Here is a 22,823-nt window from a genome sequence, read left to right on the forward strand (position 1 = left end):
TTAAGCAGTGGCACATTTTATGGTGATAAACCTGGCCCAGAGCTGGCCCGGAGTTGGGCTGTTTCTGGTTGCAGCCACTTGGTGACACATTCGGAGCAGATGAAACAACTGGTCCAGAAAAAGTAGATCAGCACTAACTCCACACTTGGCTCGGAGGACTTGGATCCCATCCACTTCCAACACCAGCCTTCAGTCAAAGCTCACACACTTGACACTTCTACCAAAGAGGGCTGGGAATTCCAGCGGGTGGCTGCAGTTGACTGCTCTGTACAGACACAATGACAGACTCGGTCACTGTTGTCCTTGGGCATATCCACATGCTGGTTCCCTTCTTCAGCCCTGGGTGTCAGAGCCTGGTAACGGGACCCAATGTTCGTGCCTTCCTTCTCTCTCATAGTCACAAAGTTTGCAAGTCTGAGCTGGGCCTGTGGCCATCCTGACATCTCCCAACTTCCCCTGCGGCTAGGTGTAGCCAAGTGCCTGAGAGCTAGCCAACATCATGTGAGGAGATGTGTGATGTGCAGCACCTGAGTTGTGGTCTTAAAAGGAAGGTGTGGCCCTATTGTTCTGCTCATCCCCCTTCTCTCTGGCTGGACTAAGCTGGATGTGAGCCATCCTGGGGCACGTGGAAGAGGGCAGCAGCTGGGGACTGTGGAGCGGCAAGAGGGAAGGGGTCTGGGTGTCTAACGCTGCAGAGGTGCTTACACCCAGACTGTTAGGTAAGAGAGAAACGAACTGTTATCCTGTTGAACCATTTTTAATTTTGGTCTTTGTTATAGCAGCTGAGCACATACTGCAATCCTATTCCCAAACCCTCATACACCACTGATGTCAAACAAAACTCTCAAAGATAGGGTCCTGCCAATTTTCTGATAGAAGTTCTCTTGGTCCAACAGCAACTCCATTACTTACATAGGTATCTAGGAAAAGAAGCTGAGGAAAAGGACAGGGGCGGCCCCAGACAAAAGTCCCTTCCAATGACAAATCCATGGGAACACTGCATTCCAGCTACTCTGGGAACTTATAGGAAATTTTTAAGACAGAATGTGGAAGGCTGCCTTCAAATATGGCTGCCAAGAATTCCTTGGATCCTGAATGTAGATGCTATTTCTTCTATATGGTGGGGGGGAGCCTTTTTCCCTTCCCCTTGAATCTGGGCCGGCCTTGTGACTTGCTTTGATCAATAATAACATGTGGCAAAGTGATGTTCTGGAACTTCCAAGCTCAGGCCTTAAGGGAACTGGCAGTTTCTGCCTTCATTTTCTTGGAACCCAGCCACCATGCTGTAAGGAAGCCGACTATACACCTGAAGGAAGAGAGGCCCATGTGTAGGAGAAACAAGGAGCCCAGCCTAGAGCAGCACCGGCTGCCAGATGAGCGAGTACAGCCCTTTTGGACATCTCAGCTGCATGTGAGAGTATGGTGGTCCCAGGCATCACTAGGAAGAGCAGAAAAACCACCCAGCTGAGCCCAATCAACCCAAGAAATTCTGAGAAATAACACATTGTTGCTGTTTCAAGCCACTCAGTTTGCCAGTGGTCTGTTACACAGCAGTAGCCAGTCCATACACTGGAACAGTTTTATTTTTCTTTATATTTCCCCAGGCCCAGTTACAGTTCCTCAAAGGCCCTTGTACTCTTCTTTCATAGCGATGATCACGTCACAATCATTAATTAGTGTGATTATTTGTTTAGTATACTTAAATGACAGGAAGTGTGCACTTGGGAGCTTCTCAGATCTGGAATCAGAACCAGGTTCTGCCGCTCCTTGGCTGTGTGACCTTGGGCAGCTCACTTTGCCTCTCTGGGACTCAATTTGCTCATTTACAAAGTGGGAGAAATATTAGTACTTACTTCATGAGATTTCTGTGAGATGCAATGAGAGAGCACTAGTTAAGCTCCCAGCACAGTGTCTGGTACACAGCATGCCCTCGATTAATATTTATTGAGTGAAGGAATGAAAAGGGTTGTCATAACAGTTCTACAAACGCTCACTGGCTGAATGAACCGACGACTCAGTGCCACCTTCTTGGTGAGACGCAGCCTGATGGAACAGTGCAGCTCGTCCCCACCGCCACACCCCGCCCGAGCCTCCTGCTCCTGACCCGGCTCTGCTCTTCACGGGTAGTATTTATCGCCCTACAACGCAGTGCGCTTATTTGTTCTATTTCCTATATTTTGTCTGTCTTTCCCACCACAAAAATAGGTTTTTAGTTATTTTGTTCCCCGAAGCATCTCAAGTGCCTGGAACTACGCCCAGCACACAGTAGGTGCCAACAAACATGTGATGAATGAATGAATACATGTAACAAGTGTTCATGGGGACCTGTGGCTTTTTGGAAGTATGGACACAAGCATATGGGAAGCAGCCCCGTTAGACAAAGGCCCTTCGCTTCTCGAGACACATTAGTACAGCATGTTGAAAATGGTCCTGATGACTATGTAAGTCTGTGATGGCTTTGATGTGAAGGGTAACATCTGGGGTTGTGTAAAGCCAAGAGCAGAGCCCTGATGCGAAGAGGGATGCTGAGAAACAGTGCCCAGCTCTGCTTAACATCAACCAAGCCCACGAATACCTTCCTAAAGCCTTTCCTCCAAAAACACAGATTTAGGTTTGTGGTTTTCTGTCTCTGGACAACCTCATTGGACTCCAAATCTCATAATGTTGAACTATCCCTCTTGACCATCGCAAAAATGAGATAATTACTCAAAAGGTGCCAGAACCGAGAAGGTGTCAACGTCTCTTGACCTGTTCCTGTGGGACAATGATGACGATGATGACGCCACAACCTTAATTCGGAGCTTAGTATGTGCCAGGCAAGTCTCTGTGGGCTTTATATGTAGTACTTCACTAAATCCTCATAATAATTCTATGAAGTGGGTATCATCATAAGCCCATTATACAGATGAGAATACTGTGGAACAGAGAGGTTAAGAAACCTCTGCAAGGCCACCCAGCTAGAAAGTGATGGGAAAAATGCTAAGTTGGGCCAGGTCATAAATAAAAGGAGAAACTGCCTTATGAGTGCAGCACTGTAGGAAGGGTGCTGGCGGGCCACGTGAAAAAGGTGGTCCACGCTTATGACCATGGGCACCTGGGAAGAAGTAAGACTGGCTCCGAGGCCACTTCCGGTCCCCGGCTGTAGCTGGAAGGCACCTGACACATGCTTCCTGAGACGTCTACTTGACCTTCTCAGGCTGAACTTTTGCCTCCCCCTTTTAAAACATTCCCTTTCCATGGGTCCCCTGCCTATGCCTCTTGTTGAACTTAAGTATACATCTGCACTGTGGTGAACTTTCATTCCCCTGGAATAAGTTTGCCAGTAAAAACAAAAGTGGCCTCAACATGTAGAAGTTCACAGAGAAGCCCATTTATGGAAAAATATAGCATTCATGCTGTTGGGCACTGAACTCCTAAGAGGGAGAAGGATGCATATTCTTTCATCACAGCTCTGTAGAGCTGGAAGGGGTCTGAGGGATTAACCCTCCTCTCCTTCCTTTCTTTCTTTGAGCATTTACAGTCACCCAGTGGTTGCCTACCCAATATCCATTTCCTCCCCATTCTTGTTAAGAGAAGCCACCTGGAGTAGCAACACACCCAGGTAAAAATAATCACTTCTCTAGCCTCCCCTGCAGCCAAGGGTGGCCATATGACACAAATCCAGCCAATACAACAAGACCTAAAAACTTTAGCTTTCCTGATCATGGCTTTGCTCCTTCTTGATTCTTCCTTCTTCTGCTTGCCTGGAATGCGGAGGTGAGGGCTGGAGGTGAAGCAGCCATTTGGTGACTATTAGGTGACAAAAATGAGGATGAAAGCTAGAGGTTAAGGACAATAGGGCAGACAGACCGAGGGAAGCTGGGAACTGGGTTTTCTGTTGCTTCTGGCTGAATGAACTCTAACTGAAAATATGTGCCAGATGCCATAGGTCCTGTGAGATTAAGGGATGGTTCTTGCCACCTAGAAGCTTAAATATAGCCCAACCCTTGTACTTCACAGATGGGAAAATAGAAGATCCGAGACTGAATGACCAGGGTCACATATGAATTAGTAACAGAAATAGGTTTGGAACCCAAACTTATGTCCTATGTCTAGTTTTGCTTTTATTTATTTATTTATTTATTTATTTTAAGCTCTTTATTGGAATATAATTGCTTTACACTCTTGTCCCAGTTTCTGAGGTACAACAAAGTGAATCAGCTGCATTTATACACATATTCTCATATCCCCTCCTTCCCGCGACTCCCTCCCACACTCCCTGTCCTGGCCCTCTAAAGCATCACCCATCATCGAGTTAGTTCTGCTTCTTTTACTAGTCCAGAGGTCCCAAAGTGTGACCGAAATTCCTAGTGGGTGTACAAAAGATAATTTTGGATGAATCCCTTTTTAATCTCTTTTAATCTATCTCACAGGCAGCCTAGCTCACAGGTTAAGAGATTGGACTCTGGAACTAGACTGCTTGGGTTCAAATCCTGGCTTTACTACTCATTAGCTGAGTGACCTTGAACATGGCCCTCTCTGTACCTCAGTTTCCTCTTCTATAAAATGGACATGATAATAATTTCTTTATTATACAGTAGTTGTGAGTGGTTACTGAGGTAGCACCTTGAACATAGTATTAAATAAATATTAATTATTAATAGGGCAAAGAGAAATCTCTAATACTAACTAATCCCTCTTTTTAGCTAAGAGGTTCAGAGCCTTGGCTAGGATTTAATAATACCGTTTTATTTTCAGTGAACTTATTTTTACCAGTTCTTTCCATTTACGGCAAACAACACTGGCTTTCCACTTAAGGTAATGCTATAAATTTGCCTTTTAAAATGAATTAATTTTAAGCCAAAAGAAGTCTATAAATTAATAAAAACAAAAACTAACAAACAACAATACAGGTGACAAAATCATGAATAAGATATCGAGTGCCTGAAGTTTGAGAAACACTGTCTGGACCAAGGGAGAAAAATCTGCAGCATCCACCCTATAAATTCCCCTCCCACGATCACGGCAGACATCACTAATTGATCCCCACATGCTTTCCCACAGAGGCCAACAAGGCCTCAGATGTTTATGGAATGAATTCACCAGTGGCTTCCTTGACTTGTCCAGTTCTCTCTGACAGAATCCAGAACCTGACACTGCAAGCTGATGATGAGAAGAATGCACCAGAGTGAGCCATAGACAGCAGCTGAAAGGCTATGAGTCCTGGTAGGTTTAGAGTCAGGTGTTTATCATTTGTATAAAAAGTGTCAAATGTGACATGCACAGACTATCCCTGGAAGGACACCCAAGACCTAGGGGCAGGGGCTGCTTCTGGGTAAGAGTCATGGGTGGGGCAGAAGGAAGATCTAACTGCTACCTCTGTACTATGGACATGTATTAACTATTCCTAAAACATAATTAATATCAAAGGAAAGGGCAGGGGGTATTTTCTGGTGGGTTAGAGTTGCCAAAGCTTCTGGATGTCTTGAAGATCAGAGGGTCCTTTAAACACTGGAGAAGCAAAAGCAAGTTTGTCTGCAGTTTAACTCCCAGGGGTAGAGGTGACAGCTGAACTCCTGGTCTGGCTCCAGGAGGCCAGGGGGTGTGATGCCCACCAGGTGGTTATCTAACTTCCTTGCAGGGGGTGGTTTCTGCCTCCAGCCAGGTTTAAGCTGCTTACCTGCAGGAGCCCCAGGGGCGCTTCTGGCCCGCCTGCAGCTCTGAGCACACAGTTAGGCACGCCAAGAGTTAACCGAACTACTGTTCAGTGATAAGCCTCTGGATCTCCCTTCTCTCTTTCTGCCCCTCCCCCCACCCCCACACTCCCATTTCTAGTGACAGTTCAACACAGTGGTAACAGTGTTGAATCTTGACCAGACAGCATGAGCTTAGGCTGAAGCCCCACTACTTCCTAGCTGTGTGACTTTAAGCAAGTTGCTTAATATCTCTGTGCCTCAGTCACCTTCTCTGTCCTATGAGGCTAGTTTTATCACCTACCTGCTGGTACTGGTGCTGTTAACCCTGTAGCGTACTGAAAAAATTACTGCTATATGGGGGTGAATTTTATTGTGTGAAGATAGAGTTTATAAGAGAAACAGGAATGACAAAAACAGTGGTGGCTGCAGGTACTGAGTGTCTCTGAGGGCCAGGCCCAGTACTGAGCCCCTGATTCTGCATTTCCCACTAGTTGTCAGGTCAGCTCTACAGGGTAAGATCCTGCATCTCCATTCTACAGAACAGAAAGAAAGCAAGAGGCTCAGATTGTGGAAGGAAGGTGCCCAAAGTCCCTGTTTAAGAAGACAGGAGATGCATTCTAACCCCAGCATAATATATCATTCTTCAGAGACCAGAAGGTTTCCACTATTCTTGTAATAGAGAAAAACAAATCAGACTCCTTATCCAATCTGTTTCTTTTACTTCAACCTTTGTATTCTATTGCTTTTGCTACAAGAAAGTTACCTATAGTCTGAAATATACAGGATAGCCCATTCTCAAGGCTCTGACCTTTAAAGGTGTAACACTTTTCCATTCATACAGAGATAAAAAGTTGCAGAACAAAGAATAACATTTGTCTTGCTGGAGGTTTACAGGAACATCATGACCTGACCTATGTGGAAGGCTGCAAGAACAAAGGATTCAGACACCAAGAACCACACCCCTTCACCTTTTAGTATAAAAGAAGCCTGAATTCTAACTTGGGTAACATGGTTCTTTGGGACACTAGTCCACCATCTTCTCAGTCCGCTGGCTTTCCAAATAAAGTCGCTATCCCTTGCCCCAATAACTGTCTCTCAATTTATTGGCCTGCCATGCGGTGAGCAGTCGAGCTTGGACTTGGTAATACTCTATGCAACAATATTTACAAACTGGGCAGACCCATGGTGGGCCAGGAAATGAATCTAGAGATGGAACCACCACTGCAGCAAAGATGAACTTTGGTTCTTAAAATGGCCAACACTTATCTGGTGTACCAACTGTGCCATGCACAGCTAAATGTTGCACTTCTACTTAGGAATTTAATCTTCACAACAACCCCAGGAAATATTCTCCCCATTTCAGAGATGAAAAAGCTGAAGCACAGAGAGGTTAAACAATATCCCATGGTCACACAGCTAACAGCAAAACCAGGCTTTGAACCCCAGCAGGTTGTCTCCACAATCTTTGTGCTTTATTACTATGGACCCCTGTGTCAAGAGAAGAGAAAAGAACTGGAAATACTGGATCTATCTCAGGTGCGTGTGTTGGGGGGGGGGGTAAGTGTTATTGTGTCAATACTTTATTTCAATTGTATGTATATCCACAGTCACTATGCACAAGCGTGAGTGTCTGCATAGTGTTAAAATGTAAACTGTCTTTCTTTCTGTGGGTCTAAATCGGGGTACAGGCAAGCCTTTTCTGTACGAGGCCAGACAGTAAATGTTTTCTACTTTGGCTGTACGGTCTCTGCTGCAGCGACTCAATTCTGCCCCTACAGAGCAAAAGCAGCCACAAGCAACGTGTGGGTGAATAAAGGTGGCAGCGTGCAAATAAGACTGTATCTGTAGATCTGAAATTTGACTTCGATATCATTCTTATGTGTCATGAAATATTCTTCTTTCAATATTTTCCCTCAGACAGAAGAATGTGTTAAAAAAAAAAAAGCCATTCTGAGCTCCTGGGCTGTACAAAGATAGGCAGTGGCAAGTTGGACTTGTGGGTCATAGTCAGCCCACACCTGGTCCAGGTCAAAAATGTTTGGAACTCACTGCTACAGAGCTTTTGTCCACACCTGCCCTTCTGTTTCTAGAAGTCTCTATTTTGTTCTTTAAAAAGGCCTCTCAGGAGACAGATACTGCATGACTCTACTTAAGAGGTATCTAAAGTAGTCAAACTCTTATAAACAGGAAGCAGAATGGTAGTCACCAGGGGCTAGGGTGGGGGTGGGGGATGGGGCTTTGTTGTTTGATGGATACAGTTTCAGTTTGGCAAGATGAAAAAGTTCTGCAGATCTATTGCACAAAAGTGTGCATATAGTTAACACTACTATACTGTACACTTAAAAATAACTAAGATGACAAATTTTATGCTATGTGTCTTTCACCACGATACACACACACACACACACACACACACACACACACACACACACACTCCCCTCTTCTGGCCTTAGCAGACTTGTCCCAGGAGCATCCACGTGGGCAGAAGCAGTGACTGATCTGTCGCACTGTAAACGTGAGACCCTCTCCTGTGTGGCAGGGGATGGAGGAGGCCCTTCCCTGACCTTTGACCCTCCCACCCAGGGCCACAGGAGCCATGGGTCTCCCAGCCCAGGTCAGGACAGGGCTGCTCTATGGTGGTGATGTTCACCACCTCCTCCGCTTCACCTCAGTCATGCCCCTCGTCTCCTGGACTCCCTGCATCCAGCCCTGTCTGCCAACAGAGTACTCTCCACATGGCAGATCCTACGAGAACCCAGAATGGGATGAATTGTGTCCCCCCCGCCCCCAAATTCGAGTCCACCACCAGAGCCTTAGAATGTGACCTTATTTGGAAATAGTCTTTGCAGATGTAATCAAGGAAAGGACGAGGATGAGATCCCCTTGGATTAGGGTGGGTCCTAAATCCAATGAGAGTGTCCTTATAAGAGATAGGAAAGGACATAGAGACACAGAGAGAAGATGATGTGAAGATGGAGGCAGAGATTAGAGGGATGCATCCATCAGCCTAGGAAACCCTGGAGCCCCCAGAAGCTGGAAGAGGCAAGAAGGATTCTCTCCTACAGCCTTCCGAGGGAGCAGGGCCCTGCTGCAACTGGATTTCAGACTTCTGGCCTCCTGAACTTCAAGAGAATAAATTCCTGTTGCCACGCAATTTGTGGTAATTTGTTACAGCAGCCCTAGGAAAGTGATACAGAACCCAAGTCTGAACCTGTCCCTCCTCCCACCCTTCCCAGCTCACTCGAGGCAAAGCCTCAGCCCTCACAGTTACCGTCTAGCTGACCTGGCCCCATCACCAGCTCTTGGCCTCATCTCTTCCCTGTCCCCTTTGTTACCTCCACTCCAGTGTGCTGGTCCCTTGGCTGCCCCTCAGACCTGCAGGTGCACTGCCACCTTTGCAGTGCTGTTCCTTCTGCCTGGAATGCCCTTCCCAGACCTCCCTGCAGGGCTCCCTTCCTTTCCTTTGGTCTCTGCTCCAATTCACCTTTTCAGTGAGGCTCTCCTGACCCCACCCCTATCTAAAGTCGCTTCTGCTCTGTACCAGCTTCTCAATCCCCTCCTGTCCTCTGCTCTGCTCTGTTTTTCTGCGTGAATCCATCACTGTCTGAAACACTATGAATTTTACTTAAAAGAAGACAGAAAAAGAATCTTATTGATTTTCTATCTCCCCCTGTTAGAATGTAAGCTCTGCAAGGGCAATGGTTTTTTTTTTTTTTTTTTTGCTTTTTTTAACTTTGTACATTTATTTATTCCCAATCAACACACATTTCCTGTTGTGGGCTAAGTCTCACGCTGCATGCTGGGGATACAGAGATAAAACAGGCCACCCTCAAGGAGGTATTGGTCATGAAGCCACGTCTTCATAAAGGTACCCTCGTTTTTCCCAGGCTTGGGGGAAAAAGGAATCCCCAGACCACACAGACCAGGAAATCCTCATCTCAGTAAACTGGTAAGAACAAGCCTTTCACCGGCTCCATATGTGAATTCCCACACAGCCCCTGCAGCACTTGACACATTCAGGCAGTCGTCTGTGTGGCTGGGCCTCTTACACTGGCCAGTGACTGCTGGACACTTCCCAGAATTGACCTTAACTGGCTTTGATGGGTCTGCAGGATCCAAGCATTAGACGCCACCATAGCCAAGAAAGCATTTCTGCTTCTTTGGACACAGCCAGCCACTCTGGCATTGAGGGGCTTCCTACATAAGGCACATCACAGGAGGTCTGAAGGGGCAGTATCCCTGTTTAGCTTTTTCTTTGCTGGCACCTTCCATAGCCCAGGACATTGGGATTCCGAGGGCAAGGAGTGCCAGGAAGGAGATGAAGCTGCTGGACTTCATAGTGAGGACAGGTGGGGCTGTATGGGAGGAGTTTTTATCTGTTTTGTCACAGATGTGACCTCAAATCTGGTACATACTGCATACTGTAAATGGGTATTTGTTACTAATGAGTGAATGAGTGAGTGAGTGAGGTGAGCAGAATAAGGCCTCCCTTCCCCCGCAAAGATATCCATCCTCATCCCTGGAATCTGTGACTATATTAGGTTACCTGGCAAAAGGGGATTAAAGTTGCAGGTGGAATTAAGGGTGCGAATCAGCTGATTCTAAACTGGGGAGAGGATCCTGGATTATCCAGGTGGGTCCTTAAAAGTGGAAGGGGCGGGGCAGGAGAGAGATGTAACCACAGAAGATCAGAGTGATGCTATGTGAGCAGGACTTGACCCACTGCTGCTGGCTCTGAAGAAGAAGGAGGGGGCCACAAGCCAAGGAATGTGGGCAGCTGGAAAAGACAAGGAAACAGATTCTCCCCTGGAGACTCCAGAAGGAATGCAGTACTGAGGACACTTTAATTTTAGCTCAGTGAGACCTTCTGACCTCAAACTTTTGAACTCCAGAACTGCGTGAGTGCTGTTTTAAGCCACCAATTTTGTGGTAATTTGTTACAGCAGCAATAAGAAAACAAACACTATAATATTCATGAATAATAATAATACTCACGAACATGTGGTGCTTCTCCTGTGCGGTGCTCCGTTCTCAGGGTTTTACATGCACTGACTCATTCAGTCCTTACAACAATCTTACAGCAACACAAGTGATGAGGTAGAGATGCCTGTGAGCCGAACCTTACAAACGTGGAAACTGAGGCCCAGAAAAGTGAAGCTGCTTGCCTGTCATGTGGCTATTAGATAGTAGAGCTGGAATAGGAACTCAGGGTCTGGGTGTAGAGGCCACGGTCTACACCCCTACACTTGGTTATGAGGATTACATGAGGTTGTGTGTGCAACACTGTAGGACCTACCAGAAGGGAATAATGAAAGACAAGGACTTCTCATCCAGGCTGCCTGGAGGAGCATCCTGGTTGGTGCTGGGCCTAGAGCAAAGGAAAAATGCCTGCTCCTATGCGCCTTTACCAATATATCCTCTCATATTTTGAACCAATTGGAAAAAGTTATTAAACACTCTAAATTCAAAAAGCATGACTATGTGTAAAGCCCCAAATATACAAAGCTGCTAAATCTGTCTGTACAGCCTCACAGACCCACCTGGCAGGACCCCATGACCACATCTGCCCAAATCATGAGACGATGGGAAACAACTGTTCCCCTTGCACAATAATGCGAGGCTTTAGAACAGACAAACGTCAGCAGTCTGTCTTCATTTAAAAATCTGACACTTTCTTCATCAGGGTTTTTTGGCATTGACCTTGACTCTTCCATATACTGTATTAAAATATTGATCATGATTACTGAGTTTTGGGCACCCCCTTAAATGCTGCACCCGGGAGAATGCCTAGGGTCCTTTACCTTAGTGCCAGCCCTAATCCTGGTTATGGCACGTACCACCTTTGTGACTTCCTTCCTCAGAGCCTCAGTTTTCTCATCAGTCAAATGGCAACGAACTTGCCACAAGCGCTTGAGCGAGGACCAAGGGAGTGAATGCAGGCGGAGTGCTCAGCCTGGTCCCCAGCCCCCGGAAGTCCTCCCCCTGTGTTAGCTATTTTCAGCACCTGTCACTAAACGGGCCATTGATTCATGGTGGCCATGATGAGGTTGGTGGTCACTAAATATTTGTCAAACAAATGCTGGGTATTAGGACACACTATGAGCATCACTGTCCCAGGGTTCTGAGAGCCATTAGAGAGCAGAGGACAGGGGCACATGCTGGAGAAACATCTATTATGAATTTTTTTCCCCCTGGAGAGGCGGTGGCGGGTGGTGGTGGACAGAAGGGGCCAGTTTTAAAATAATAAAGTCAATTTGGTATGGTCTGCTTTGGTGTTTTGAGATCTTTGAAAGAGATATTGTGTGGCTGCAGGAGGGGGGTAGCCGGGAAGGGGGTTATATTTATACTGTAAAGAGGGAGCCCTGACCTTTGCTGGCAGCGGCCGCTCCTTGTCGAACTTGCTGGGGTCTGGACCGCCTTTGCCGCCACAGACTTAGACTGAGACTAATGCAAGCCAGCTGAGCGGCAGGGGCCTTGACCGACCCCTCTCGCTTGGGTGGTTTCAATTTTTTTGCACAGCCCAGCCCAGATATCTCAGGGACAGAACACAGCTCTCAGCCCCCACCTCACGCTGCTCAGGCGGGGACTCTGGGTGGGCAAAGCTGTGGGTTGAATTGTATCCCCCAAAAAGATCTGTTCAACTCCTAACCTTTGGTCCCTGTGAATGTGACTTTATGTAGAGATAGGGTCTCTGCAGATATAATCAAGGTAAGATGAGGTCATCCTGGATCAGGGTGGCAATGACTGGTGCCTTTATAAGAAGAGGGATATTTGGGCACAGACACCCAGGGAGAACATTGTGGGTAGAGTAAGGCAGAGAGTGGATTCCAAGGGAACCGGTAGCTGGGAGAGAGGTATGGTACAGATGCTCCCTCGGAGCCTCCAGAAGGAACTGACCTTGTAAATAACACCTGGATTTCAAACTTCTAGCCTCCAGAACTGTGACACAACACATTTTTACTCTTAAAGGCAGCCAGTTTGTGGTACCTTGTTATGGCAGCCTGGAATGAATCCAGGTGATCTTGCTGATTTGCTGGCATTCATCACTTTTTGTTCCAGTTTTGGCAGGCACAGGGTCATGGGCACAAGGACAGCCTGGCTTCTGAATTGCAGGATTCAGGGATGCCTCCTGGCCCTGTCACTGGGAAGCTGGGTCACCCCAGGCAAAGAATGTCCCCAATCTGAGCCTCCATTTCCACGTCTGTGCAAGAAAGAGATCAAACTAGATTCGTGCATCTGCACTTTATCTCCCTACCTCTATGCTTTCACATCTCCAAACCACCTGTACTTATTTTACTTAATATTTCCCTTAAATCAACTTTAGATAGACTCATGTTTAGAAAACTTAGCTTTGTCCTAAGTCATAATATCTACAAAATCACTCATTTTTCTTGAATAAATTTGTCTGAGAAAAAGACTTTATATTATTACCGTAAAGAGAAAATCAATACCACTCGTCATCAGTAATGAAAATGTAAAAAATAGAAAATACACAGAAAACAAATGGTTTTAGCTCTAACTAAATACTGTTGCCTGCCAAAGCCTTCAAACCTGGGCTTGCCTCTATTCCTGTGTCCTTTTGTGACCAAAAATATTGCATGGACTTGAGTCCTCAATCTACATTACAGATAACGCCTCAAAAAAAAAAAATCACAGAATTTACCAAGCACAACAGTTTATGTTTGCACAACAGTTTATGTTTATCAAGCACATACTGTGTTCCAGGCACTATTCTGTGTAGTTAGTAGCTCATAAATACTAACTCCTTTCATCTTTACAACAATCCTATGAGTAGGGACTACTATCGTCCTTCCAGCTGAAGAAGCTGAGACCCAGAAAGGTTAAGTAATTGGACTAACGTCACACATCTTCTAAGGGGGCAGAGCTGGAATCTAGACCTTGGCAGTTGGGTGCCAGAGGCCACACACTCATGTGACCTCTGCTTGGCTATGCTTCTTGACACTAAAGTTAGTAGAACTCCCAGTTAAAAGTGAATAAAACACTTACCATGTCCACTAAACTCTTGGAATAATCTATATAAATGATGAGAAATTTTCCCCAAAGAAAGTCCAGGTGTGAATCCCCTGCCTCTCTTCAATTTCTCTACAGCAACTCTATATACTGAGAAAGTTTTATAGAGACTCAATTAACAAGACTTAAAAATGAATGGACTGGGACTTCGCTGGTGATTCAATTGTTAAGAATCCGCCCCCAATGCAGCAGATACGGGTTCCATCCCTGCTCGAGGAACTAAGATCCCACATGTCACGGGGCAACTAAGCCGCACTCTGCAACCACTGAGCCCATGCATCTCAACTAGAGAGCTCCTATGTCATAAACTACAGAGCCCACATGCTCTGGAGCCCATGCGCCACAACTAGAGAGAAGCCCGTACACCGCAACTAAAGAGCCCACGTGTGGCAACTAAGACCCAACGCAGCCACAAATAAATAAATAAAATAAATATTAAAAAAAAAAGAGTGGCTTTTCTTATCTTGAAAAGCCATTCCCACTGCTCACTGGCAGACAGATGGAACTAAATACTGGACATCTACTGCTCTGGTCTGCCTACCCATCCCACTGGCCCCCTCCCCACCCCTGCACCCCCCAGCTCTTGCCACAGGATGAGCATGTGACCCAGGCTGGGCCAGTCACAATCCCCGACCACAGGGACTGGTTTAAGAATCACTCAGAGATCTTCTCTGGAATTTTTGAAACTGGAGCTGGGAGACAGAAGCCTCTTTTCCTCTCTTATTATGACACTGAGAAGCTTTAAGCCCCAAGGTACAGGAGGCAGTGGTCCAGCGTTGTGGAACCATTTGATAGAAGGACATAGATGAAGAGTGAGAACCAGATGCGAGGGATTTGCGTCTCTGGTTCCAGGTGCCAGAGGCCAGCAGCACTTCCCCTGCTTCTAAGAATCAACACATGCCTTTTAAAGTCCTAAATTACCTTGAATTAGATTTTGGTAACTGGCAGAAGGGCCTTGGGGTAGCTGGCATGACTGTGGAGAACACAAAGGACCAGAGAGGCACACTAATCTCTCCAAAGTCACACAGCAGTTAGTGGACGATAAGAACCCACACCCTCTCCAGAAACATAATTTAAACATGATTTCTACAAGAGTCCTGCATTCTCCATGCCCAGGGCATGTCCTGTGAACCCAAAGCCACTCTGGATTATGCTGTTGTCCTGGCATAATTATTAACGGTGTTCTTTTTCATACTAGAAAAATGTCCAGGTTCAGGCAATAAATTCAATGGTCACTCCAATTGTAGTACTATGAAATAAAAAGAAATGCCTTTTCTTTTGAAAAAATCCAACACCCATTTATGATAAAAACTCTCCAGAAGGTGGGCATAGAAGGGCATAATAAGGGCCATATATGACAAACCCACAGCAAACATCATTCGCAATGGTGAAAAACTGAAAGCATTCCCTCTAAGATCAGGAACAAGACAAGGATGTCCACTCTCACCACTACTATTCAACATAGTTTTGGAAGTCCTTGCCACAGCAATCAGAAAAGAAAAAGAAATAAAAGGAATCCAAATTGGAAAAGAAGAAGTAAAACTGTCACTGTTCGCAGATGACATGATATTATACATAGAAAATCCTAAAGATGCCACCAGAAAACTACTTGAGCTAATCAATGAATTCGGTAAAGTTGCAGAATACAAAATTAACACACAGAAATCTCTTGCATTTCTATACACTAACAATGAAAGATCAGAAAGAGAAATTAAGGAAACAATCCCATTCACCATTGCAACAAAAGAATAAAATACCTAGGAATAAACCTAACCAAGGAGGTAAAAGACCTGTACTCAGAAAACTATAAGACACTCATGAAAGAAATCAAAGACGATACAAACAGATGGGGGGACATACCATGTTCTTGGATTGGAAGAATCAACATTGTGAAAATGACTATACTACCCAAAGCAATTTACAGATTCAATGCAATCCCAATCAAATTACCAATGCCATTTTTCACAGAACTAGAACAAGAAATTTTACGATTTGTGTGGAAATGCAAAAGACCCCGAATAGCCAAGACAATCTTGAGAAGGAAAGACGGAGTTGGTGGAATCAGGCTTCCTGACTTCAGGCTATACTACAAGGCTACAGTGATCAAGACAGTATGGTACTGGCACAAAAACAGAAATATAGATCAGTGGAACAGAATAGAAAGCCCAGAAATAAACTATGGTCAACTAATCTATGACAAAGGAGGCAAGGATATACAATGGAGAAAAGGCAGCCTCTTCAATAAATGGTGCTGGGAAAACTGGACAGCTACATGGAAAAGGATGAGATTAGAACACTCCCTAACACCATACACAAAAATAAACTCCAAATGGATTAAAGACCTAAATGTAAGGGCAGACACTATAAAACTGCTAGAGGAAAACACTCTTTGACGTAAATCACAGCAAGATCTTTTTTGATCCACCCCCTAGAGTAATGGAAATAAAAGCAAAAATAAATAAGTGGGACCTAATGAAACTTCAAAGCTTCTGCACAGCAAAGGAAACTATAAGCCAGACGAAAAGACAGCCCTCAGAATGGGAGAAAATATTTGCAAATGAATCAACAGACAAAGGACTAATCTCCAAAATATATAAACAGTTCATCCAGCTCAATATCAAAAAAACAAACCACCCAATCAAAAAATGGGCAGAAGACCTAAATAGGCATTTCTCCAAAGAAAACATACAGATGGCCATGAGGCACATGAAAAGCTGCTCAACATCACTAATTATTAGAGAAATGCAAATCAAAACTACAATGAGGTATCACCTCACACTGATTAGAGTGGGCATCATCAGAAAATCTACAAACAGTAAATGCTGGAGAGGGTGTGGAGAAAAGGGAACGCTCTTAAACTGTTGGTGGGAATGTAAATTGATACAGCCACTGTGGAGAACAGTATGGAGGTTCCTTGAAAAACTGAAAACAGAGTTACCATATGACCCAGCAATCCCACTGCTGGGCATATACGCAGAGAAAACCATAATCCAAAAAGAAACATGAACCATAATGTTCACTGCAGCACTATTTACAATAGCCAGGACATGGAAGCAACCTAAATGTCCATCAACAGAAGAATGGATAAAGAAGATGTGGTACATACATACAATGGAATATTACTCAGCTGTAAAAAGGAATGAAATTGGGACACTTGTAGAGACATGGATGGACCTAGATACTGTCATATAGAGTGAAGTGAGTCAGAAAGAGAAAAACAAATATCATATATTAACACATATATGCGGAATATAGAAAAATGGTACAAATCAACCTGTTTGCAAGGCAGAAATAGAGACACAGATGTAGAGAACAAACATATGGACACCAAGTGGGGAAAGTGCGGGGGATTGGGGGAGAATGAATTGGGAGATTGGGATTGCCATATATACATTACTAATGAGAAAAATTTAAATATACGCAGTTTATTGTATGTCAATTGTATCTCAATAAAAGTTCTTAAAGAAAATAAAAAAAGAAATGCCTTTTTTTCCTTCATTTTAGCCTAGTCATTTACATTTCATTCTGGGAACCAAAGCAAGCCAGGAACTTCATGGTTTTAACAAGTTACATTTTTAATACTTTTTTTTTTTTGGCCACACCACACACCATGTGGGATCTTAGTTCCCCGACCAGGGATTGAACCTGTACCCCTGTAGTAGAAGCACAGAGTCTTAACCACTGGACCGCTAGGGAAGTCCCCTATTTTAATACATTTAATAGATGTCCTTAAGAAGGAGGAAACAGCCAAACATGGCACAATGATGTGAACACAAATATATTCTTTTTATTAGCAAACGTTTTCTCTGAAGGGCCAGATGGTAACTATCTTAGGCTTTTCAGGCCGTGGGGTCTCTGTTGCAACTACTGAGCTCAGCCATTGTAGTTAGAAAGCAGCTGTAGACAATACAAACATGAGTGGCTGCGGGGATGTTCCAATAAAACTTTATTTATAAATATAGCTGCCCACTGTTCAGCTGTAATTTGCTGTCCCCTGTATGAGATGGGAAAAGCTGATAACTCCTTAAATGCCCATCATTATGTGACTCATTAAGTAAATTATGGTACACTGATTCAGTGGGTACCACAAGGTCCTTCAAAAGCATGTTTGCAAAGAAAGTTTAATAAGATGAAAACTGCACACCATATTAAAAAACCCACAAAACCTAAATCTTTGGATTCAACACAATCTTAGTTTGTTCAAGATTATACACATGCTAAGTTTAAAAACTTAAATTTAGGTACTGGTAGAACCAAAGATAGAACAAAGAAGCTTAATCAATGGTGGGAATATAGGTTATTAATAAAAATTTATTCATTGTGCTTTTATGGTATTTTCCCATGATTCCACAATGAACACACAGTACTTTCAAAGTCAAGCAAAAATAAATTATTATTAAAAATAATCCAGCCATCTCATCACCAAGCCATTATCAGAAAGGACCCTGGAAATCAACTTGTCCAGCGTTCCAAACTGTAGACCACGACCCATCAGTGGGAGGCAAAATCAATTTCTGTGTCCTGATCAGTAACATTTTAAATGTGTTTTGTTTCTGTTCATTTGTTTTCAGTGAAATAGAAGAGAAAATATCACAGGGTGAAACACATAGTAAGAGTGAGTGGTTTTTGTTTTTGTAGAAACTTTGTCATGCACGCAAATATCTGTACATTAAACATGCACTGGGCTGTGATGTAGAATGTCTTTTTCAGTGTGGACTGTGATCACAGAAGATTGAAAGCCACTGATTCCTAGTCCAGCTCTCTCATTTTATAGGTGCAAAATGTGAGTCCCAGAGAGAAGGGTATGTTATCCCTGACATTGTCCCACACTGGGCCAACACTGGAAGATGAGTCCACCTGTCCCTTTTAATAACCTGCCCCAACCTTCCAGGCCAGGGCAATCGGCCAGCTGTTTCAATGTGCAATATCAGATGTCCACATGGTGAACGACTCTGTGGCAGGTCACACGCCATGATGAGAGAGGTTAAAACCTCAGCAACAGCAAATTCTAAGAATCTGGGCTTCCGTGGTCACAAGTCCCACTCCCTCCCCCAAGGTGGAGTCCTCCTGTGCAGCCTTTTAGCCACATCCCTATTTTGGTCCCAGGGGTCTATAACAAGATCATTCAGAGAAGCCTGGAGAATTTAAAGGTCAGGCAGCTGACTGGGGCCCAAATGCAGCAGCAGCAGCTGGGATGGCCCTGGGCTATGGGTTGGGGGTTGCGCAATCATTTGAGTAGTCACTTCTTGGAGAGCACAGTTTAGGGCTGGAGCAGCACAGATGCAAGGTCTGGTGAGGCCCGGAGAGGTTTGCCGAAGACATCAGAAGGGGGCCCTGGTTGCCCCAAAGGAAGACAAACACACCCAGAGACGGGGATCCCAGTACAAAGCAGCAGGGGCAGCAAATGGCTTGACAACCGAAGTTCCAGTCTAGCGATTAATACTCCAGGGGAGCAACCCATACTCTGGGGCAGGAAAGGTACAGAGACTACAAATTTCAGAGGAGGTAAGAACAGTGAGATGCTGGGAACCACCTAATTGCCTGTGCAAAGAGGAATGGCTAAATACCTCTATTTATCCATAAGCATAATAATAGCCAACACTAATGAAGTGCCCTGTCCAGGCACTGTCCTAAGCCCTGTGCATGTACTACCTGGCATGCAGATCCACAATAGATCAGCTGCTCCTAGGGACCCCATTTCACAATGAGAAAAGTCTCAGAGACGTTATTTACCTAAAGGCACACAGCCAGTAAGTGGTGATGCTGGGATTCAAACCCAGGTGCTTGGTTTTCTCCAAGGAGCAGCAGGAGGCCAGAAAATAGAATAATCTGGGTGTACCTGAACTGACTTTGAAAGATCTTCAAAATATGTTATTTAGCGAAAAATACAAGAAGCAGTTTTTGTATAAAACAAGATGAACAGCAAGGTATGTTTCTTTTTTTTTTTTCCAAAAAGGTATTCTCTAGTTGTGGGAGGAGAAATACACACGTGCTTGCACACACACACTCACAGGGAAGTTCCAGAAAGATACAACACTAATATTATGTGATTTAAAATAAATATGTGAAAAATTAAGAAGCACCATAAAGAGGCAGGTGGATGATTCTGGTCTGGAGGATGTTGCTGCTGGCCTAAGGGCATGCAAAAACTACTGAATGTGAAATGACGCTGAAAGAGAGAAACTTATGCTGGGGGAGTCAGAGAAATTCTTTGCAACTTCCCTTGGATCAGTGCAAGAGGCACAGGTATCCAGGGTGGGATCTGGGCTCTGGTCCCCCGTACTAACTGAACTTTTAGGAGCAGAAAAACATCCGATTTGCTCTAAGGGGATAAATTATGTATCCCTAGCCTGGTTCCATCCCGACCTCAGCTTCTCTCTAAGTGAGGATGGGTTTGCAGGGCCTGTCTGTCTATCTGTGTCTCTCCCCTAATCAATGACTCCCTGCCTGAGGCTGTGTTTCCTCCCTCCTCCCCCCACCCCTTAATTATCCATTTCAATCCCCAGCAGAAGGCCAACTGCCCGGGGCTGGGAGCAGACTGCTCCCTCCTTTTATCTCTGAGGAGTTGCCAAAGCAGGGACTTGTACATTGAATAAGACGATCCATTTTTGTTTGTGTGTAGTTTTTTTTTGGTTTGTTTTTGTTTTCCATTTCTCACTCTCCATCACCTCCTACCCTCTGACCCCAATTATCAGAGAGATTTATTCTGTCACATTCTCAACAGATTTTGTGGACACAGATCTTGGTGTGGGCTCAGTTCCTGTTTCATTGACACATTAAAAATGAAAACAAATGACACCAGAGGGACGACATCAAAACCCTTCTCTGGGTCTTTGTTGTTTCAGGAATGAAAGGATAAGTTAGGGTGATTCTAGAATGTTCTGAACAGAGTCTCCAGGACCTGGTAGGTGTTGTTACAAGCAAGTTCTGTGAATATGGGCTCCACTGTGCCTGCCCCAAAGGCCCGGAGGGAAGGGAGGACCAGGGGTGGGGTGGCGGCCGGAGAAACCTTCCCTCTGGTCTCTGGTCTCTGTGCATCTTCCACAACCTCCTTATAGTCCACTCACCCAACAGCAACCAGCTAGTCTTTCTAAGATGGCAAAACCAGATCGCCCTCCCAGTTTTAAAACCCCTAATGGCTGCCTGGTCCTCTCAAGATGAAATCCAAACACCTCCATGTGGCCACAAGGCTCTGCAAAATCTGGCCTCACCCACCTTCCTACTTCATCCTCCCCCATCTACCCTCCTGCACTCCAGCCACTCGGTCTCCTGTCTGTCCGAACGCTTATGATCCATGGACACTTTTCTTAATTTCCACGTACCAGCTCTACCGTCACCTCCTCAGAGACCCTGCCCTGCCCTCAAATCAGACCCTTCTTCCCTAATTTCTCTCCAATACATCTTCCTGTTTATTTTCTCCAGAGCACTCACCACTGGTGACATGATCTTGTCATTTGTGAATTACCTTGCTCACTGCCTGTCATCCCCCACCCAAACCCAATATTGGGAGATGGGATCTTTTGGGAGGTAATTAAGGTTAAATGAGGACATAAGGGTGGGGCTCTAATCCAATGGAACTTGTTCTTATAAGAATGGAGACACCAGAGATCTCTCCCTGTGCATTTCCCCTACAGCAGGAGTGGTCTGACTCTCCAGGCAACTTTCACCTGATAAGCCCCTTGTTCAACTTGAACTCCAGTCCTACTAACCACACACCATCATTAGGAAGGCTGATGGGGCTGAGAGAAAGAGGGAGAGAGAGGACATACACAGAACCCAGGACCCAGGCCATGTGACCCTTCCACCTCCTTGTACCCTATCCTAAATGTGTCAACTCCATCTCTCTCCCCATGTTTCTCAGTTTAAGCTGATTTAATAAACCATGTTATCTGAGCATCTTAATTTGTTCTGTGAGCCTTATCCCCGTGACCTCTGGGAGAACATGTCCCTGAAGAATGTCACTGCTTCAGGGCAATTTCCCAAGGATGCCACCACTGTCAGTAGAAGGATGGCTGTCCTTTGGTTTGGATTTTGCCAAGGCTATCTAACGTTATGGAAGTTCACATCGCCAACGGCCACACTGCTGGCGATGTCTGGGTTAGATGTGTAGTCCAGCTTGTCAGCCATGATCTCATGAGTCTTCACATGGGTATGTCTGGCTATTTCATTATGCCATCCAGTGGGGTCATGCCTGGGCAGTTACATGTTCAAAAAGACAGTTTACAAATTATTTTACAGTAAGGGCATTCTGCTTGACTTAAAAAGATACATGTAAGTAGGTTAACTTCTGTATGAATTAAATTTCAAGAGAGTGAAGGGGCTTTCTAGAACACTTGTTATAAAAAGGGGCACTGGGTCTGATGGGGTTAAAAGCCTGGATGTAAACAGCCCTGGGGCGTCTGGGCTGCTCTCCTCTCAAAGGCCCCAACTACCTCCTGAGGAAAACTGGGCTGGAAAATGAAGCTCCTTCCCTGGGCCCCAGAGAGATACACACCAGGAGCTTCCCCTCCCTAATGGTCCAAATACCTCCCATCCACACCCTGCAATCAATCATCACCAATTCCACACTCAAAATATACCCAGAATCTCACAACTTCTCCCCACTTCCACTTCTATCTGTGAGTCAAGCCTCCTTCATCCCCTACCTGAACTGTTTCAGACACTTCTGCATTGGTCTCCTGCTTCATTCTTGCCCCGAAGTCTATTCTCTATGTGGTGGCCAGAGGGAGCTTGTTAAAACTAAGATGTATCACGTTACTCCCCTGCTCAAAACCCTCCACTGCTCCCCATCTCTGACTGTGAAACTGAGCAGGACCCTGTAGGGGCTCCTGGACAGGGAAGCCTCTCTGTGTCCCCTGTTCCTTGTTTATAAAGAACAGACTCCAGCCTCCATGACCTTCCCTGAGTCCCAAAGTGCAGATTCAAAAAGTCGCTAATCAAGGAAGGGAGGGGATGCAGAGACAAAGGAGGAGCAGCCAAGAAACAATAGTGCAGCCTTGGGGCAGGGTCCTGGTTCCACTTCAAGGGATATATATATAACAATATCTTTTGAGTTCTTTGTAGAACTAAAACACCAATAAATGGGAGATGTCAGTATTCTTCATTCCAAAGAAGACC

General features: G+C 45.0%; 1 protein-coding gene across 3 annotated transcripts in view; it reads right to left on the bottom strand.

Moving 5' to 3' along the window:
• EYA2 (EYA transcriptional coactivator and phosphatase 2) overlaps positions 1-22,823 on the bottom strand; it is a 171,529-nt gene that overhangs the window by 107,214 nt on the left and 41,492 nt on the right. The window lies entirely within an intron of this gene.

Source organism: Hippopotamus amphibius, chromosome 12, assembly GCF_030028045.1.
Source record: "Hippopotamus amphibius kiboko isolate mHipAmp2 chromosome 12, mHipAmp2.hap2, whole genome shotgun sequence".
Taxonomy (NCBI): Eukaryota; Metazoa; Chordata; class Mammalia; order Artiodactyla; family Hippopotamidae; genus Hippopotamus; species Hippopotamus amphibius.